The sequence below is a fragment of the Hyperolius riggenbachi genome, chromosome 11, assembly GCF_040937935.1.
Source record: "Hyperolius riggenbachi isolate aHypRig1 chromosome 11, aHypRig1.pri, whole genome shotgun sequence".
Taxonomy (NCBI): Eukaryota; Metazoa; Chordata; class Amphibia; order Anura; family Hyperoliidae; genus Hyperolius; species Hyperolius riggenbachi.
Window position 1 is genome coordinate 54,425,589 of NC_090656.1, and position 14,861 is coordinate 54,440,449.

A 14,861-nucleotide genomic window follows, 5' to 3' on the forward strand; every position below is an offset into this window, starting at 1 on the left:
ATACCCTACCTGATGCCTAACCCTGACTGCCCCCCCTCCTCCGCACAGATACCCTACCTGATGCCTAACCCTAACTGCCCCCCCCCTCCTCCTCACAGATACCCTACCTGATGCCTAACCCTGACTGCCCCCCTCCTCCGCACAGATACCCTACCTGATGCCTAACCCTGACTGCCCCCCTCCTCCGCACAGATACCCTACCTGATGCCTAACCCTAACTGCCCCCCCTTCTCCGCACAGATACCCTACCTGATGCCTAACCCTAACTGCCCCCCTCCTTCACACAGATACACTACCTGATGCCAAACCCTAACTGCCCCCCCCCCCCCACACACAGATACCCTACCTGCCCCCCCTCCTCCACACAGATACCCTACCTAATGCCTAACCCTAACTGCCCCCTCCTCCTCACAGATACCCTACCTGATGCCTAACCCTAACTGCCTCCGCACAGATACCCTACCTGATGCCTAACCCTAACTGCCCCTGTCCTCCGCACAGATACCCTACCAGATGCCTAACCCTAACTGCCCCCTCCTCCGCACAGATACCCTACCAGATGCCTAACCCTAACTGCCCCCCTCCTCCGCACAGATACCCTACCTGATGCCTAACCCTAACTGCCCCCCCCTCCTCCGCACAGATACCCTACCTGATGCCTAACCCTGACTGCCCCCCTCCTCCGCACAGATACCCTACCTGATGCCTAACCCTAACTGCCCCCCCTTCTCCGCACAGATACCCTACCTGATGCCAAACCCTAACTGCCCCCCTCCTTCACACAGATACACTACCTGATGCCAAACCCTAACTGCCCCCCCCCCCCCACACACAGATACCCTACCTGCCCCCCCTCCTCCACACAGATACCCTACCTAATGCCTAACCCTAACTGCCCCCTCCTCCTCACAGATACCCTACCTGATGCCTAACCCTAACTGCCTCCGCACAGATACCCTACCTGATGCCTAACCCTAACTGCCCCTGTCCTCCGCACAGATACCCTACCAGATGCCTAACCCTAACTGCCCCCCTCCTCCGCACAGATACCCTACCAGATGCCTAACCCTAACTGCCCCCCTCCTCCGCACAGATACCCTACCTGATGCCTAACCCTAACTGCCCCCCCTCCTCCGCACAGATACCCTACCTGATGCCTTACCCTAACTGCCCCCCCTCCTCCGCACAGATACCCTACCTGATGCCTTACCCTAACTGCCCCCCCTTCTCCGCACAGATACCCTAACTGCCCACCCTCCTCCGCACAGATACCCTATCTGATGCCTAACCCTAACTGCCCCCCCTCCTTCACACAGATACACTACCTGATGCCAAACCCTAACTCCCCCCCCTCCTCCACACAGATACCCTACTTAATGCCTAACCCTAACTGCCCCCCCTTCTCCGCACAACTACCCTACCTGATGCCTAACCCTAACTGCCCCCCCTTCTCCGCACAACTACCCTACCTGATGCCTAACCCTAACTGCCCCCACTTCTCCGCACAGATACCCTTCCAGATGCCTAACCCTAACTGCCCCCCCTCCTCCGCACAGATACCTTACCTGCCCCCCTCCTTCACACAGATACACTACCTGATGCCTAACCCTAACTGCCCCCACTTCTCCGCACAACTACCCTTACCCTACCAGATGCCTAACCCTAACTGCCCCCCTCCCTCACACAGATACACTACCTGATGCCAAACCCTAACTGCCCCTCCCCCCGCACAGATACCCTACCTGCCCCCCCTCCTCCACACAGATACCCTACCTAATGCCTAACTTTAACTGCCCCCCCCCTTCTCCACACAACTACCCTACCTGATGCCTAACCCTGACTGCCCCCCCCCTCCTCCGCACAGATACCTTACCTGCCCCCCTCCTTCACACAAATACCCTACCTGATGCCTAACCCTAACTGCCCCCCCTCCTCCACACAGGAAATCTACCTGATGCCTAACTCTAACTGCCCCCCCTCCTTCACACAGATACCCTACCTGATGCCTAACCCTAACTGCCCCCCCTCCTCCACACAGGAAATCTATCTGATGCCTAACCCTAACTGCCCCCCCTTCTTCACACAGATACCCTACAAGATGCCCAACCCTAACTGCCCCCTCCCTCGCACGGACACCCTTACTGACGCTTAGTCCTAACCCACCACCCTCCTCACACAAACACCCTACCTGATGCCTAACCCCAACACCCCTCCCACACACACACGCCTACCCCTAAACCCCCATCCCGGCAAACACCCTACCTGATGCCCAACCCTATCATCCCCACCCCCCTGTGCCAAACCTTAAATACCCCTTCTTCCCTGGACCCAGTGCCCGCTATTCATCGCTATTTTCATAGGTGCCTATGGTGGTGCCCAAACTTTCGCCGCTAGCGGGTTCCCAAATTTCCTGCTTCCGCATATACTCCTCACTTCAGGTTCCTTTTAAAAAATGACATCATCATCTAATCTCATCTAATGCAACTTCCAAATGCAGCAGTCATGTGATCATATAAATCGTAAAATATCAGTATTAAACACCGATATTTTACCATAGCTAAAATGCAAATATACCACATATAAAATGCACCGCAAGTGGCGAGGTTGCATCTGTCTGTCTGTGTTATGGTTATGACCCAATGTGCTGGTGTTGGTGAAAGGAATCTGGCCCGGCGGGTCTTAGTATCACCTTATAATTGCAGCCATACCTGTGTGATGCGAGGAATGTCTGCTTCCTGCCTGAACTGGCTGTCACACAAGCAGCAGTCGGCTTTGGCTTGGCTGGGTGACTCCGACACCCCTATGGCATTGTGTAACCGCACAGATCCTTGCTAAATCTCACGCCCGACCCATGTGATGCGGAATCAGCCGGTGCAATGTTCTGTCCCTATGACAGGATGACTTCAGCTGCAGTGTAACTGCTCCTCAACAGTCACCAGTGCTTTATGTACAGGACCCCAAGGAGTATGCAGGGCTGGAACCTTTATATTGACAACTTCTTACAACAAGCACATAACAGAAAAAAAGCAGGATTTCAAATCGCTCACATTAATAGAATATTTAGTCCGTGTTTGTCCAATATAAAATTTTTCCTCTCCCTGAAGTCCTGGCAGGTGATCTCTGCGGAATGTTCGTTCACTGAAGTTTCAAACAGACCAGGGCTCAGGTCCAGAGAAACTCACCTGCTTTGGCCTTGGAGAAGAGCAAGTGGCGTCTGTCTCCCATATGTCCAAGGAGAAGTAAGCTGCTGAAGAGCCAATCCCAGCAGAGCTCCTACCTAACAGGAACTGTTCTATGTGGCCCTGAGAGCAGCTGCTCACACAAGGGTGACGGACGGCTATCAGATGCCTGAAGTGTGGGTGCTGTAATCCTCTGGTTACGGCTCTATATACAGCTTATAGCTTACAAGTAATGAAACAGTTGGTCCCCTAAAAACTTAGTTATATGTGGGCTAGTAAGTTGTCTAGAGTCCCTGTAGACCAAGAATGTTGAACTCCGGTCCACAAGGGCTGAGGTCCTCACAGAGTTTAAATGAATTGATGGGAGTGAATCAGGAAAGGCGTGGTTCCTCAAGTAGAGCACATTTCTCCATTTCTCTGTCCATCCTGAACACTGGCCTGGATATGGCCCTCCAGGACTGCTGTAGACAGTCTCAGGCTAAACATTATACAAAGGGGGCCTTGCTTTATCACAACTCTGCTATCTACTCGCACAGATAACATACATACATAGATGGTTGAGTGGACTCTTCTCTGGATGTGGAAGCTGGCACAGATACCTCCTATGAAACCTTCAGGACTGTTTCTTGTGACAATGGGGCCCCGGAGCCAAATTATCCAGCCAGCCCCCATAAGTGGCTTTAGGGGAGGGGCCCCTTTATTTCTGGCATATCTCTCTTCCCACAGTTACCCAAGTTGGCTGCTGCCCCCCCTCCACACTCCATGCCACACATCTCGCACTCTCATATGGGACTACAGGACTTCACTACAGCTGCCCCATGCTAAGGAACTCTCTCCCACTACCTATCAGGCTTGGCCCCTCCATCAAAACCTTCAAACAAGCCCTCAAAACTTACCTACCCCACCTATCTAATGTCCTAGTTCTCTCTGCCAAGAACCTCTCGGTGTAGCCCCCCTTCTATCCTGTCATGACCCCCTCCCGCTAGATTGTAAGCCTTTGGCAAGCCCCATTCCTCCTTGTGTATCATACTCGATTGTGTACTCTACCCACAAAATAATGTGAACTTGTATTATTGGGACTATTACTCCAGTGTATGATCTGGCATCTTATTGCTTATACAGACAAGTAGAAAAAAGAAAGACTGGCACTGCTGCAGATACTCAATTTATTATTGCAAAAATATTCACAGATGCAAACTTCATATGATGCATAAAAAGTAGTGGTACACATACCAAATGTGAGAGGAGGCACGATGGTGGTGGGTGCTGGGTACAGGATGCCTGATGGCCGTTTCGCGCACTGCTGTGCTTCTACAGAGGCTACCATAAAACTACAAAATCTGCTTTTTAACGGTTTTATTGTTTTTGCTTAACTTCCTTGCCGGTTATTCCAATCAGTGCCAGGCAGCGCTGAGGGGTGGATCGGGATTCCCTCTGACGTCCCGACGTCCATGACGTCTGTGACGTCATCCCGCCCCGTCGCCATGGCCGGAAAGTGGATCCCGCAAGGACCGCCGCATGCACAGAGGCGGCGGTCCTTGTACGGGCATGGGCGGCGCAATCGCGTCATTCGTGACGCGATCGGCCGCCGGGGACTAGCTCCACCCACCTCGCGCTGTAACCCGCCGGCCGTTCGGAGGCGCCGGCGGGTTACTAGCACCCGGATCGCCGCATACAAAGTGTATAATACACTTTGTAATGTATACAAAGTGTATTATACAGGCTGCCTCCTGCCCTGGTGGTCCCAGTGTCCGAGGGACCACCAGGGCAGGCTGCAGCCACCCTAGGCTGCACCCAAGCACACTGATTTCCCCCCCCCCCCCCAGCCCCCTGATCGCCCACAGCACCCCTCAGACCCCCCCCCCTGCCAACCCCCCAGACCACTGTTTGCACCCAATCACCCCCCCCTAATCACCCATCAATCACTCCCTGTCACTATCTGTCAACGCTATTTTTTTTTTATGCCCTAAACTGCCCCCTGCTCCCTCCTGATCACCCCCCACCCCTCAGATTCTTTCACCCCCCCCCTGTGTACTGTATGCATCTATCCCCCTGATCACCTATCAATCACCCTCTGTCACTGCCACCCATCAATCAGCCCCTAACCTGCCCCTTGCGGGCAATCTGATCACCCACCCACACCAATAGATCGCCCGCAGATCCGACGTCAGATCACCTCCCAAGTGCAGTGTTTACATCTGTTCTCTACCCTAAACACCCACTAATTACCCATCAATCACCCCCTATCACCACCTGTCACTGTTACCCATCAGATCAGACCCTAATCTGCCCCTTGCGGGCACCCAATCACCCGCCTACACGCTCAGATTGCCCTCAGAGCCCCCCTTATCAATTCGCCAGTGCAATATTTACATCTGTTCTTCCCTGTAATAACCCACTGATCACCTGTCAATCACCCATCAATCACCCCCTGTCACTGCCACCCATCAATCACCCCCTGTCACTGCCACCCATCAATCAGCCCCTAACCTTTCCCTTGCGGGCAATCTGATCACCCACCCACACCAATAGATCGCCCGCAGATCCGACGTCAGATCACCTCCCAAGTGTGGTGTTTACATCTGTTCTCTACCCTAAACACCCACTAATTACCCATCAATCACCCCCTATCACCACCTGTCACTGTTACCCATCAGATCCTAATCTGCCCCTTGCGGGCACCCAATCACCCGCCTGCACGCTCAGATTGCCCTCAGACCCCCCCTTATCAATTCGCCAGTGCAATATTTACATCTGTTCTTCCCTGTAATAACCCACTGATCACCTGTCAATCACCCATCAATCACCCCCTGTCAATGCCACCCATCAATCACCCCCTAACCTGCCCCTTGCGGGCAATCTGATCACCCACCCACACCAATAGATCGCCCGCAGATCCGACGTCAGATCACCTTCCAAGTGCAGTGTTTACATCTGTTCTCTACCCTAAACACCCACTAATTACCCATCAATCACCCCCTGTCACTGCTACCTATCAGATTAGCCCCCTATCTGCCCCTAGGGCACTCAATCACCCGCCCACACCCTCAGAACGCCCTCAGACCCCAGCCCTGATCACCTCGCCAGTGCATTGCTTGCATCTTTTCCCCCCTCTAATCACACCTTGAGACACCCATCAATCACCTCCTGTCACGCCCTAGCACACCTACCCATCAGATCAGGCCCTAATTTTCCCCGTGTGGGCTCCTGATCACTCGGCCAAACTCTCAGATCCCCCTCAGACCCCCTTCCGATCACCTCCCCAGTGCATTGATTGCATCTATTTTCCCCTCTAACCACCCCCTGAGACACCCATCAATCACCTCCTGTCACCCCCCCTAGCACTCCTATCCATCAGATCAGGCCCAATACAACCTGTCATCTAAAAGGCCACCCTGCTTATGACCGGTTCCACAAAATTCGCCCCCTCATAGACCACCTGTCATCAAAATTTGCAGATGCTTATACCCCTGAACAGTCATTTTGAGACATTTGGTTTCCAGACTACTCACGGTTTTGGGCCCGTAAAATGCCAGGGCGGTATAGGAACCCCACAAGTGACCCCATTTTAGAAAAAAAGACACCCCAAGGTATTCTGTTAGGTTCATGACAAGTTCATAGAAGATTTAATATTTTGTCAAAAGTTAGCGGAAATTGATTTTTATTGTTTTTTTTTCACAAAGTGTCATTTTTCACTAACTTGTGACAAAAAAATAAAATCTTCTATGAACTCGCCATACACCTAACGGAATACCTTGGGGTGTCTTCTTTCTAAAATGGGGTCACTTGTGGTGTTCCTATACTGCCCTGGCATTTTAGGGGCCCTAAACCGTGAGGAGTAGTCTAGAAAACAAATGCCTCAAAATGACTTGTGAATAGGACGTTGGGCCCCTTAGCGCACCTAGGCTGCAAAAAAAAGTGTCACACATGTGGTACCGACGTACTCAGGAAAAGTAGTATAATGTGTTTTGGGGTGTATTTTTACACATACCCATGCTGGGTGGGAGAAATCTCTCTGTAAATGGACAATTGTGTGTAAAAAAATCAAACAATTGTCATTTACAGAGATATTTCTCCCACCCAGCATGGGTATGTGTAAAAATACACCCCAAAACACATTATACTACTTCTCCTGAGTACGGCGGTACCACATGTGTGGCACTTTTTTACACCCTAACTACGCTAAGGGGCCCAAAGTCCAATGAGTACCTTTAGGATTTCACAGGTCATTTTGCGACATTTGGTTTCAAGACTACTCCTCACGGTTTAGGGCCCCTAAAATGCCAGGGCAGTATAGGAACCCCACAAATGACCCCATTCTAGAAAGAAGACACCCAAAGGTATTCTGTTAGGAGTATGGTGAGTTCATAGAAGATTTTATTTTTTGTCACAAGTTAGCGGAAAATGACACTTTGTGAAAAAACACATTTAAAATCAATTTCCGCTAACTTGTGACAAAAAAATAAAATCTTCTATGAACTCACCATACTCCTAACGGAATACCTTGGGGTGTCTTCTTTCTAAAATGGGGTCATTAGAGGGGTTCCTATACTGCCCTGGCATTTTAGGGGCCCTAAACCGTTAGGAGTAGTCTTGAAACAAAAATGACCTGTGAAATCCTAAAGGTACTCATTGGACTTTGGGCCCCTTAGCGCAGTTAGGGTGCAAAAAAGTGCCACACATATGGTATCACCGTACTCAGGAGAAGTAGTATAATGTGTTTTGGGGTGTATTTTTACACATACCCATGCTGAGTGGGAGAAATATCTCTGTAAATGGACAATTGTGTGTAAAAAAAAAAAAATCAAACAATTGTCATTTACAGAGATATTTCTCCCACCCAGCATGGGTATGTGTAAAAATAGACCCCAAAACACATTATACTACTTCTCCGGAGTACGGCAATACCACATGTGTGGCACTTTTTTGCAGCCTAACTGCGCTAAGGGGCCCAAAGTCCAATGAGCACCTTTAGGCTTTACAGAGGTGCTTACAATTTAGCACCCCCCAAAATGTCAGGACAGTAAACACACCCCACAAATGACCCCATTTTGGAAAGTAGACACTTCAAGGTATTCAGAGAGGGGCATGGTGAGTCTGTGGCAGATTTCATTTCTTTTTGTCGCAAGTTAGAAGAAATGGAAACTTTTTTTGTGTCACAAAGTGTCATTTTCCGCTTACTTGTGACAAAAAATAATATCTTCTATGAACTCACCATGCCTCTCAGTGAATACTTTGGGATGTCTTCTTTCCAAATGGGGTCATTTGGGGGGTATTTATACTATCCTGGAATTCTAGCCCCTCATGAAACATGTCAGGCGGTCAGAAAAGTCAGAGATGCTTGAAAATGGGAAAATTCACTTTTTGCACCATAGTTTGTAAACGCTATAACTTTTACCCAAACCAATAAATATACACTGAATGGGTTTTTTTTAGCAAAAACATGTTTGTCCACATTTTTCGCGCTGCATGTATACAGAAATTTTACTTTATTTGAAAAATGTCAGCACAGAAAGTTAAAAAAATAATTTTTTTGCCAAAATTCATGTCTTTTTTGATGAATATAATAAAAAGTAAAAATCGCAGCATCAATCAAATAGCATCAAAAGAAAGCTTTATTAGTGACAAGAAAAGGAGCCAACATTCATTTAGGTGGTAGGAAGCGCTGCCCGTATTGCCCCCCCCCCCCCCCCCGGGGAGTTTGGGGGGGGGGGGGGGGTAGTTAGATTCCAGCCGCGGCGATGCAGCATTTTAGTTAGGGGAATGATGTTAAACACATTTTTTGAAATAAAAAGCGGAATTTTAAGAGACTTCAGAGTCTCTTTAAGGAGAGTTCAGGGGCTTGAAACCAGATCACCGGTCATAAATTTCTGGCTGTCCAAAACCACATTCCTCCACATTGCCTGACAGGGATGATGAAATTCACTGTCCACTCTGGTAGATATAATTCCACGTGATGCCATAATTTGATAAATATTTTCTGAACCGCTAGAGCCCAGTCTTTCAGAATTCACAGAGCATAATGCAGCAAGCTCTGTACACCTTCTGAGAGGCTAATCAATTGGATAGCTTGTTCCCAGCCTGGGATACCAATTCCCCAGACAGAGAAGGTGGTAAAACAAGCATGTTTGGCACCTATAGTTTCAGCCCATGATGACAGAGTCTAAAATGTTGGCTTTTATATCATATGTCTGATATCTATAAAGTTGTGGCTTAATTGGCTAAAATGCCTAGCTCTCTCCCTAAGGCAAGGGGCCGGACATCAGCCTAAGGTCAGATTGCTAGGGGTGGGGGAATCATCTCTTGTTACCATCTCCACCCTCCAGTGGAGAAAGAGTTAAAACTGCTGGACGCAGGCTGTCAGGGAGACCAGAGTCCTTCCTTTGCCAGTATCCATATTCCATCATGCATCTATGCTTTCCATCATTGGTCTATTACCCAAAGTACTTTATATTTTCTGTTTGGACTTACCATTTTAAAGGACACGTTAACAAGTAAATTCTACAGACTGCCTCAGACATTGTGCCATCAGACTGGTGGCCCCGTAGTATGGCAGCCTCGGCTCTTGGCTTTCACACATTATTCCCACCTCCTTCCAGAAACGGTATGAGCCAAAACCAATTTCAGGTACAACCCCCCCCCCCCCCCCCCCCTGGTACTTGGCGAAATAAATGATTCCGGGTCTGATTATCCAGTGATTTTCACTTTTAATCCCTATTATTTTAGTCATTCAATCCCTATTATATTACTAAATCAATCTGTACCTTTTCTATATTCAGTGTTATGCATTATTTTCCTATAAAATAAACAATTAAAAAATAGTTTGTCTAAGTGATCTGAAATCTCCGCAAAGAGTTCTGCGTTTCCTAAGGGAACGTTACCATAACCGTTTTTATTGATATTGTTATATTTTGCTATTTCTAGAAAGAATGTTGAAATAACCCTTTTTCCTACAGGATTAGCTAGAGTTAGATTTGCATATTGCATGCTAAAATGTGAATTGGTGGCTGCGACCCGATCTTTATATGAGATCACAGATTGTACATACAAAACTAAATTGGACTGTGGTGGACTCACCAACCAATCCAAAACGTTACTTTACCTGCAGTTCTGAATGTCCTCAGAATTCCCTCAGAGTCTGAGGCTGAATTGTAAACTGCGGAAAAGGGAACAGGAATTGTAGGGTGTTGGAGGGTGACATCACAGGGGGTCCCAACATGTTCTGGGCGGGGGGAGTCCTACTGGCCACACTTTTATGGGAGTGGGTAATGTGATGGCTGAGTTGAGTTTTGGTAGCCACTCTGTAAAGATGGTTTATGGAATCCACACCAGTTGTCTATGAGGTGCCACCCCTTAATTTTTGGGGCTATCAGGGAGTAGGGCTTAAACAGGGGAGCCCCATAAAAGCTCTGCCTTGTTTTGATAGTTTTATTGCCTTGCTTCTCTTAGGCTACTTGCACACCAAGACGTTGCGTTAGGTGCTACGTTAAGGTCGCATAAAGTTCACCTAACGCAACGTATGGTGGTGCGGGAGAGGACGGTAGAGTGAGCCGCGTTAGGCGGCTCTATCCGTATAAGGTCTCTCAGAGTGGCGCTGATTGGCTGGCGGGACCACGTGATGCGGAGCGAGACACTCCGCATCACGTGGTCCCGCCAGCCAATCAGCGGCCGCCAGTGCAATGAATATTAAGTAGCCATGTGCACGGCTACTGTAGCTGCATCTCCCTACCTCCTCTCCGCCTCCCACTGAGCATGTGCAAACAGTCTAACGCGGCTATAGCCGCTCTAACGCCGTAGCATGCTGCACTTTCGGCAGAACGTGCAGTGTTACATGTAACGCAACGTGGGCTGTGTGAACAGCCCACTTGTGTTACATTGCTGTGCGTTGGGGGAGCGTTACAGGCTGCACTAACGTGCGCCTGTAACGTCCCTGTGTGTAAGCAGCCTTAAGGTGGACATACTGTACATACATCAGAGAGAGATCTGTTGGCTGCAATAAACCGCAGAGTGTTTTAGCATGAAATCTTTTGGGTATCATTCTTGTGACATTGCCCCGTCACCTCGCCGCCCCCGCCACGTCCCCCAAATGTTATTTTAATCCCCAGTGCATAATACTTTACCAGTCTGTCATCCTACAAATGTCTGCCGCTGTGTCCACATTCTTCTTCCTCATTGACGCCCCACGTGGTTGGCGATTTATTGCATGTGGGGCGCACGTGTGTGACTTGTTAGCTCCGCATCGCGAACACTGCTATTCCAGCGCAGGAGCTTTGGGCGCAGCCGGCACCACCTTAGGCCATAATAGGAATTACGGCTATAGCGGCACTCAGTGAGTAACTTTGGCGCAGTCAGAAGACGGAGCTGAAGTTACTTTTTAAACACTGTAATTCGGCCTCCAGCATTTGCTGGAAGCCAAATTGTTTCATTCCCCACCATCCACATGGACCTAGAGGAGGAATATTATTTAACGGAACCAGAAACGTGCAGAAGCAGGATAAGCCATTTACTGGCTGTATCCTGTGCCCAAGTCTCCCGGTGGCGATTTGTCTCGTACGCCCGCATCGCACTGTAGAAATCAGCCTTCATATGACTCTGCACTACGGTGCAGGGACACAGTCATATGCATATCGCCACCCCCGGCTAGTGACGTACTCCCAGCTGTGCAGGAAGTACGTCACTGGCTTTCCCGATGGTCCATGCATGAGTGTCGCGTCCCACCGTGCTCCTGTTGTGCGCACTGCCTGCATCACCTACTGACTTTTATTGCTGTATAATCCATGCAGTAGACACAGATCACGAAGCATCGTGCTGCAGCCTTGGCGTTGGCATTGCAGCGATACGGCGCACCGCGTCTCATTGTGTGAAGTGCATGGCCCTTGCGGTGGGGATGCGGCGGGGAAGCTTAACATGGTGCGCCGCAGCACGCAAGGGGCCTGAACCTAATCCCAGATGCAGGAAACTACAGCAGGCACTACGTTTGTGAATGGGTTAAAATGGATGAAACCACTCTGTAGTGGGCACCGCAACCACTATGTCCATTACAGTGCGATTGGCAAAATGCATGCACTTCAAAAAATGGATGGATGCACATGCAGTGTAAAAGTACTCGAAATAACCCCTCTGCACTCCTCTTCATTCCTGTGCAGTGAAGCAGTAAATGTCCATTCACACTTAAAAGCGCAAAACGCTGGCGATTTTTGCCGGCGTTTTGCGGGAGAGATTTTCCCACGATTTCACGCGGAAAAATCACTGAACACTGCAGCGATTTTTCCCGCGATCGCATTTAGCGCTTCTATAGCACTGAAACGCGAACGCCGTGAAATGCCTGCAAATGGTGCAGGCGACGCATTTGCGTTTCACGATTTTGGGCGATTTGCAGCGATTAGCGCAAATTGTCCAAGTAAGAACGGGCCCATAGGGTTTTATTACACTAGTAGTTTTTAAAAGCACTAGCGTTTGAGGGCTTTGGTGAAATCACGGCAAAATGCTCTAGTGTGAAGGGGCCCTTCGGTCCAGCAGCAGGGCTTTTCAGTGCTGGATGTGTGTTTGGGTTCTGGTGCTCTGTTCATTTGAATGGATGAGGGGTGGGGGGGACTGGGGGGGGGGGGGGGGGTGTCACACACACCCCACACAGTAGCTTCGATGCCAGAACCCCATTCCGACCCCTGCCAGAGCTGCTATCATTCATATATAAGGCAGGCAGAGGATCCAGTGCCTTTCCTCTCCATATATGAGTATCTCTCTTTTTTCTTATGTCGCTTCACATTTGCATTAACCACCCTGGCGTTCTATTAAGATCGCCAGGGCAGCTGCGGGAGGGGTTTTTTTTAATAAAAAAAAAAACGATTTCATGCAGCCAACTGAAAGTTGGCTGCATGAAAGCCCACTAGAGGGCGCTCCTAATCCATATTTCTGATCGCCTCCGGCGATCCGCAGTAACAAGGAAGGCCGCAATGAGCGGCCTTCCTTGTTTCGTTTTGCTCGTCGCCATGGCGACGAGCGGAGTGACGTCATGGACGTCAGCCGACGTCCTGACGTCAGCCGCCTCCGATCCAGCCCTCAGCGCTGGCCGGAACTGTTTGTTCCGGCTGCGCAGGGCTCGGGCGGCTGGGGGGACCCTCTTTCGCCGCTGCACGCGGCGGATCGCCGCGCTGCAGCGGCGATCGGGCAGCACACGCGGCTGGCAAAGTGCCGGCTGCGTGTGCTGCTTTTTACAGCGAGCAAATCGGCCCAGCAGGGCCTGAGCGGCAGCCACCGGCGGTGATGGACGAGCTGAGCTCGTCCATACCGCTAAGGTGGTTAAAGGGAACCCAAGGTGAGAGCGATATGGAGGCTGCCATATTTATTTCCTTGTAAGCAATGCCAGTTGCCTGGCAGCCCTGTTGATCTTCTGGCGTAAGTAGTGTCTGAGTCCAAACCCCAGAACAAGCATAAGGCTAATCCAGTAAAACCTGAGTCAGAGTACCTGGTCTGCTGCATGCTTGTCTATGGCTAAATGTATTAAGCCCCATCTACACGATACGATTCTTTGTGCGATTCGATTACGATTCTATTTACGATCCGATTAAAACCGACATGTCCGATTGGGATTCGATCGGACATGTCGGATTTAATCGCATCGTAAATAGAATCATAATCGAATCGCACAAAGAATCGGATCGTGTAGATTGGGCTTTAGAGGCAGAGGATCAGCAGGATAGCCAGGCAACTGGTATCGTTTAAAAGGAAATAAATATGGCAGACTCCATATCCATCTCACCTCGGGATCACTTTAAAGGACACCTGAAGTGAGAGGGATATGGAGACTGACATTTTAATTTTCTTTATAAACAATATCAGTTGTCTGGCTGATCTATTTGGCTGCAGTAGTGTCTAAATAAAGGGACATACACATCTCAGATGAAAATTGGTCTAAATGAACCTTGACCAACGATCAATAGGTGAAGGTTAACGATCTTAAACGAACGACCCGTATACACACATGAACAATCCAAGAATGAAGGAATTGACAGATAATGCAGAAGTGAAGTCTGAGGTGAAATTAACTGAAACAATTGATACAATCATGAGCGATTGTGGTGTATGCGCTGTACACAACAAGATCATTATACAGTACGTTGTTTAATTAACTATACACACTCCCTCTGATGAACGATCATTGGTTGAAAACATATTCAACTGGATGGATTAAACTGTCTCCCGATAAGTTATTTGTTAATTGTTTTAATAGGGTTCAGGCGATATTTATCTAATGTGTGTACTTAGCTTTACACCAGAAACAAGCATGCAGCTAATCTTGTCAGATCTGACAGTAATGCTGGGAATACACGGGTCGATTTTGCCGCTCGATTCCGCGCCCGATCGTTTTCCGCGCTCGATTCGAAGCTTGTGAAAAAATTGCATGGCTTTTAGACCCTAAATCTGGAAATAATCATAACGCCAGGGAGGTTAAAAGGAAATAGTTATGGCAGACTTTATATACCTCTCATTACAGTTGTCCTTTAAACTGGCCATACACTTATAGATTGTCACCCAATGTAGCAAAACAATCAATTTATTCAGAGAGAGAGAGATTGCTAACACAGCACATTCCAGCATGGAATCTGCTGTATACAGTACAACCACATGGGCGTTTGATCTACCACAGCCCTCTCTGCCAGATAAACCTCAATTTTCTGTCCT